This window comes from Lepidochelys kempii, chromosome 2 (genome assembly GCF_965140265.1).
Source record: "Lepidochelys kempii isolate rLepKem1 chromosome 2, rLepKem1.hap2, whole genome shotgun sequence".
Lineage (NCBI taxonomy): Eukaryota > Metazoa > Chordata > Testudines > Cheloniidae > Lepidochelys > Lepidochelys kempii.
The window spans coordinates 56,477,251-56,483,814 of NC_133257.1; positions in this window are offsets into that span (position 1 = coordinate 56,477,251).

A 6,564-nucleotide genomic window follows, 5' to 3' on the forward strand; every position below is an offset into this window, starting at 1 on the left:
AAAGGGCAGTCTCTAAGTCTCTTCCTAGCCAAAATGGGAGGGGATGAGTTTTGCACAGAACACACAATGATTGGGTGGCATCTTTTTAATGTAGGTGGTTAAGATATTGTATCACACCCACTGCTGCTATACAACAAAGAGGCAAAAGACAAACCTCTTTTTTCTCAGTACTTCTTACCTTTTCTCTTACAGTTTTCCCCCCAGCCTCATTTGATTAAATTCATCTTGATTTCTTAATATTATTTTATGGTGATAATGGGAGGTGTATATGTTTTGTTTTAAAACATCAGTATTCAAGTAACAGGAAATACAATTTATATAGGCAATGACTGAGTATAAGGTAGATCTGGTAACTCAGACAACATACAATGCAGCATACAAAGTTAGTGCTCAGAACAGTCCATGGGAATGCCTTTAAAGAACGGTTTGTCACTGATCTGTGTTAGTGAGCTTACAGGGCATGCAAGCAGCAGCATAAAAGAGAAGTATTTAGTTCATTCATTGTGGAGTGCAACAGACACTCAAAGCCCTGCTCCTTTTCACTCACTCTCTTGCTCTGGCTTTCTCTGTCCCTCTCTCTCTCACACACCTACAAGTTCGAAAGCAAGGATCAATAAAGCTTTTAACTAACAAATACGTCAGTTACCTGAACTTCTATCTCTGAGAAACTACAGAAACAGCATGACTAAGAGCATGAAAGAGGGCCAGGGAACCATCTGTTTCAGATTTAACAGCATATAAATTGGAATTATTTAGGCACAGGATGGTTCAGCCACTCATACTGCAAAGCTGAGGGCACAATACTGAGGCCATGAAGAATGTAACAGCAGCAGCAGCCAGTGGCTAGCAGCCAGCAGTCAGATATTAGGGGGCTAGAGATTGGAGCACGTTCAATGTCAGGCTGAATGAGTTTCTAGGAGTAGGAAATTTTGGGCACTCGGTAAGACAAGACCCCTCAAATTATTTTGTGATTTCATAAACAAGATGTGGAATATTCACAGGACATGGGGAATGGAAACACTTTCAAAAGAGGACTCATCATTAGTTTATACACCATACATTATCACTGAGTTTGCTAGTGCACGAGTTTACAGTATTTCAGCTGAAGAAACATGACATGAATTTATAGCCAGGAAGTGTGATCCAATGGTTAGTTCATGGGACTGGAAGCCAAGACTTTTAGGCTCTATCCCTGGCTCTACCAGGGATCTCTGTGTGTGGTCTACACAAAGTCATTTCATTTCTCTGTGCAATATGTACAATAGTCCTTCACAGACATGTTGTAAGACTCAAATAATTGGGTTTTGTTGATGCACTTTGCAATGAAAGGTGTTATGTAAGGATAAGGTGTATTATTATGATGATTATTATAGTGTTATTATGTATGCCCAATTGTCCAACACTGGTGCCTAAGATTATACCCACAAAATATTCATATGGATGACCAAACAAGAAATCTTGAACACAGGCATATTTTGCGTGTATGATATTCGATATTGGATCATTTGTTTTATTTAATTTTCCCCCTATGTTAATAAAGTCCATATTTGTGTATATTACCGCTAAGTAACGATCATCTCCTTGTTTGAATGTAACAAGACAAATACTCAGATAGTGTAAATTGTCAATGATTTGAGAATTTGACCCAACCTCTTAAGAAGTTCAAAGGATTAATTTTGTAAAGCAATCATGTTTTAAGATTGGTATAATTGTTACTTAACATTTATGTTGTTGTTACAACATTTATATTGTGGCTAAAGGCAACAATGAAGTAGAACCCCATTGTGCTAGACACTATACAAATATGATGTATTAGCAAACATTATAAAATATCAACACCACTGACATTTGTAAAATTTGGCTGCAAATCTCTTAAGAACAGGTTTGCTTGTGAGATTTCCTTTATTTCCATTACTTTTGGTTATTGTTTAACTAGTAGTTTGCATGTCTAATGGCCATTTACAGTAAATGCTCATGTAAAAGTAGACACACAACTATATGCAATCCTAGCAGGCATAGCCATGAAGAGCAAACTGCAAACACGACAGTTCTTGGTGCATCAAAGTGAGACACACATGTACCAACAAGTACTTAAATAAGAAGCAATAGCAAATGCTGAAGCAGTAACTCCTACGAAGGTTACGGAGTCTAAGGCCAGAAGGGACCATTGTGATCGTCTAGTTTGACCTCCAGTATTTCCCAGGCCATAGAACTTCCCCAAAATAATTCCTGGAGCAGATCTTTCAGAAAAACATCTAATTTTGGTTTAAAAATCATCAGTGATGGACAATCACAGAAGCTACTAGATTGCACACCCTGGTTCTCATGGGTGACTTTAATTTTCCTGATATCTGCTGGGAGAGCAATACAGCGGTGCATAGAAAATCCAGGAAGTTTTTGGAAAGCGTAGTGGACAATTTCCTGGTGCAAGTGCTAGAGGAGCCAACTGGGGGGGAGCTTTTCTTGACCTGCTGCTCACAAACCGGGTAGAATTAGTGAGGGAAGCAAAAGTGGATGGGAATCTGGGAGGCAGTGACCATGAGTTGGTTGAGTTCAGGATCCTGACACAGGGAAGAAAGGTAAGCAGCAGGATATGGACCCTGGACTTCAGGAAAGCAGACTTTAACTCCCTCAGGGAACGGATGGGTAGGATCCCCTGGGGGACTAACATGAAGGGGAAAGGAGTCCAGGAGAGCTGGCTGTATTTCAAGGAATCCCTGTTGAGGTTACAGGGACAAACCATCCCGATGTGTCGAAAGAATAGTAAATATGGCAGGTGACCAGCTTGGCTTAACAGTGAAATCCTAGCAGATCTTAAACATAAAAAAGAAGCTTACAAGAAGTGGAAGGTTGGATATATGACCAGGGAAGAGTATAAAAATATTGCTCGGGCATGTAGGAATTAAATCAGGAGGGCCAAATCGCACCTGGAGCTGCAGCTAGCAAGAGATGTCAAGAGTAACAAGAAGAGTTTCTTCAGGTATGTTGGCAACAAGAAGAAAGCCAAGGAAAATGTGGGCCCCTTACTGAATGAGGGAGGCAACCTAGTGAAAGAGGATGTGGAAAAAGCTAATGTACTCAATGCTTTTTTTGCCTCTGTCTTCACTAACAAGGTCAGCTCCCAGGCTGCTGCGCTGGGCATCACAACATGGGGAATAGATGGCCAGCCCTCTGTGGAGAAAGAGGTGGTTAGGGACTATTTAGAAAAGCTGGACGTGCACAAGTCCATGGGGCCGGACGAGTTGCATCCGAGAGTGCTAAAGGAATTGGCGGCTGTGATTGCAGAGCCATTGGCCATTATCTTTGAAAACTCATGGCGAACGGGGGAAGTCCCGGATGACTGGAAAAAGGCTAATGTAGTGCCAATCTTTAAAAAAGGGAAGAAGGAGGATCCTGGGAACTACAGGCCAGTCAGCCTCACCTCAGTCCCAGGAAAAATCATGGAGCAGGTCCTCAAATAATCAATCCTGAAGCACTTACATGAGAGGAAAGTGATCAGGAACAGTCAGCATGGATTCACCAAGGGAAGGTCATGCCTGACTAATCTAATCGCCTTCTATGATGAGATTACTGGTTCTGTGGATGAAGGGAAAGCAGTGGATGTATTGTTTCTTGACTTTAGCAAAGCTTTTGACACGGTCTCCCACAGTATTCTTGTCAGCAAGTTAAAGAAGTATGGGCTGGATGAATGCGCTATAAGGTGGGTAGAAAGTTGGCTTGATTGTCGGGCTCAACGGGTAGTGATCAATGGCTCCATGTCTAGTTGGCAGCTGGTGTCAAGTGGAGTGCCCCAGGGGTCGGTCCTGGGGCCGGTTTTGTTCAATATCTTCATAAATGATTTGGAGGATGGTGTGGATTGCACTCTCAGCAAATTTGCGGATGATACTAAACTGGGAGGAGTGGTAGATACGCTGGAGGGCAGGGATAGGATACAGAGGGACCTAGACAAATTGGAGGATTGGGCCAAAAGAAATCTGATAATGTTCAATAAGGATAAGTGCAGGGTCCTGCACTTAGGACGGAAGAACCCAATGCACAGCTACAGACTAGGGACCGAATGGCTAGGTAGCAGTTCTGCGGAAAAGGACCTAGGGGTGACAGTGGACGAGAAGCTGGATATGAGTCAGCAGTGTGCCCTTGTTGCCAAGAAGGCCAATGGCATTTTGGGATGTATAAGTAGGGGCATAGCGAGCAGATCGAGGGGCGTGATCGTCCCCCTCTATTCGACATTGGTGAGGCCTCATCTGGAGTACTGTGTCCAGTTTTGGGCCCCACACTACAAGAAGGATGTGGATAAATTGGAGAGAGTCCAGCGAAGGGCAACAAAAATGATTAGGGGTCTGGAACACATGAGTTATGAGGAGAGGCTGAGGGAGCTGGGATTGTTTAGTCTGCAGAAGAGAAGAATGAGGGGGGATTTGATAGCTGCTTTCAACTACCTGAGAGGTGGTTCCAGAGAGGATGGTTCTAGACTATTCTCAGTGGTAGAAGAGGACAGGACAAGGAGTAATGGTCTCAAGTTGCAGTGGGGGAGGTTTAGGTTGGATATTGGGAAAAACTTTTTCACTAGGAGGGTGGTGAAACACTGGAATGCGTTACCTAGGGAGGTGGTAGAATCTCCTTCCTTAGAAGTTTTTAAGGTCAGGCTTGACAAAGCCCTGGCTGGGATGATTTAATTGGGGATTGGTCCTGCTTTGAGCAGGGGGTTGGACCAGATGACCTCCTGAGGTCCCTTCCAACCCTGATATTCTATGATTCTATGATTCTATGAATCCACCACAACCCTTGGTAAGTTATTCTAATGATTAATTACTCTCACCACTAAAAATGTATGCCTTATTTCCAGTCTGACTTTGTCTAGCTTCAACTTCCAGCACTGGATTGGGTTATACCTAATTTTAAATGAAGGATCCTAGGCAATCACATGCATGAGGTCTAAATTAGGTTTTGTTCTGACGTAAAAGAGTCAAGAATTTGAACTGCAGTTGAAGTTACTATGAAAGACAGATGAAGCCAAATCAGCTAAATTCCAGGGGGTGTGGTTGCCAGGAGTCACCAGGGATGTTTATGCCAGGGACAGAGGTAGAGAGTGTAAGGAAGAATGAAGGAGGACAGAACAGTGTAGCATCAAGGATGACTAAAATCTGTAAGAAGAGAAGTGAAATTTGAATTGAACTATTTACCTTGATACGCAAAGAAAGTATTATGCACTTCACAAGACAGGGGAGCATCAGACTAAGGAGCCCAAGCAGGGGTGGGAGAGGTAACAATCTGACCAGTGTTAAAGGGAGATTATAGGGAGTAAAAAGAGGTTAATCAGTTAGTAGTTAGAAATATGGCCCAAGATATCTGTGAGCCTGATTAATGACAGAGTGTGCCAGGACAGGATTCCACCAAAGGGTTATTGGGTAGCTTGAAGAATGATGGGGAATGTCTCATGATTTTAATCCACATGGCAGCAAATGTCACCAGTAAAGGAAAATTGATGAAGATTATCTTCTGAGAGATAGGGAGACAGATTGCAGGATTGGATGGTCTTGTCTATGGTTTCACAAGGTAGAATGTCCACCCAGATCAAAACAGCAGAAATGACAGAATGCTGTAAGAGCCAGAGATACAGATTTTAATTGGGAGACAGGCCATAGGTTTGTTTGAAACAGAATAGGAAACAGAAGTATGAAACTCACTAGTGCCTGGAAATGTCACTTTAAATAAAGTGGTGAGGCTAAGGACCCTTGGTTCTTCTGCAGTGGCCTATAGGGCTGATGAGGCTGAGGGTTGTGATGCCTGTTGTATCTCCGAATTGTCAACATTTGGCTTCCATCCAAGCCTTGCATCCTTTTACTGAAGTAGCAGCCTTCTGCGGTTTCAAAACTGAAGAACCAGATTTCCCTATGTGTATGCATGGGTGAAAGTGAAAGAGATGTGTCTTGCATTGTGTATGTCATCAGCAGGCACATCAATTTGTCACACAAGAGCCTTCACATTAGTAATACCTACTGTTATAACCTCCCATGCCTATGCAAGAAGACCAGGTGGCCCACATTTGCTAATAAATGCATCTGTGGAAGAAGTGTAGTAAATTTACTCCTGTCCACTACTGGTTTACAAGAGACAAGGTATGAGGGAAAAGAGAGGGCATATAAAGTTTAAAAGAAAGTATTGAAATAACAGATTGGAAACTGAAAGTGAGGGAGAAAAGCATGTAGTGGGAACAGACACGTCTCAATTTCTGGTTTAGCTAAAAACCTGGATGGATTCCTGCCTTAAATGGAATGTGCTCATAGATTCCAAGGCCAGAAGGGACCATTGTGATTATCTAGTCTGACCTCCTGTATATCACAGGCCATAGACCCACAACTCCATTCATTTAAACCAACAACCTCTTCAACATGAATTCATTATGCTGAGTGTTTGTAAAAAGATGAAGAATAATGGATTTTTTTCATTTTTTTTAAAATTTTACATACACTATAACATATTGGCAGACTAGATTGTTTGGGGCTTGGTTATGAAATATGACGTCATTTAACTCTAAATTACCAATCTGAATCCAGGTTTGAA